We start from the raw sequence: 791 nt of genomic DNA, 5'->3' as shown, positions 1-791 counted from the left end.
GAGCTCACAAACTGTAAAGAAGCTCTTAGGAAGAGGCTAACATTGCCTTCTCTTCAGTGGAAGCAAAGTGTTCAAAGAGACRATGAGTACAAAGGATGCTTCCACTTCCAGGGAGTCCCTGCTGACAAGTCACTAGAGCAGCTGCATCTAAGTCTGTCTAGTGAACTAAAACTTGAAATGTGAGGGTCTGAAACCAGGAAGGCTGTTCTCTTCACTGGTGCCAAGGAACACACACTTCCCTGGCAGTATCTCCATACGTCAAAATCAGTGGAACCATCTCCTTCCCAATGCCTCTGGCATGATTCTTCCTGTGTTCAGTGTTCTTATATGARAAATAACAGCATTCATTTAAGAGAACAGCAGTTTGCTCTGCTAATTCAGTACAGAAATACAATTTAATAATTTATGTTTTATTAAAATCTGAACTAAAACACAATTAGTACCCTTCACCAGWCACCTGTACATGAAAATCATTAAAAAAATGATATTACAAAAATGACCTATTGAAGCATTTTTGTCCAACAAATTTGAAAGCAAAACCATGACCTGAATAATTACATAAAGAGTTGTGGTTTAGTTCCCATATAAGTGAAGAAWCAACTCAGAACAAACTTCATAAAAGGATGGTATTTCAGCTGAGCATCCAGTTGGAGTCTAGCATAAGAACATTCACTGTCACTGGCTTTCAGCAACCCTATCTCTGCATAGTTTGGAACTGAAACTGGTTTTGTTTTGTTTTGTTTTTTTTTTTCATTTGTAAGTGTAGCTGCATGTAATCCAATAGCAAAAAT

Source organism: Malurus melanocephalus, unplaced genomic scaffold (genome assembly GCF_030028575.1).
Source record: "Malurus melanocephalus ecotype Western Australia unplaced genomic scaffold, MMel_1.1 scaffold_171, whole genome shotgun sequence".
Classification (NCBI taxonomy): domain Eukaryota; kingdom Metazoa; phylum Chordata; class Aves; order Passeriformes; family Maluridae; genus Malurus; species Malurus melanocephalus.
This window is presented reverse-complemented; position numbering follows the sequence as displayed.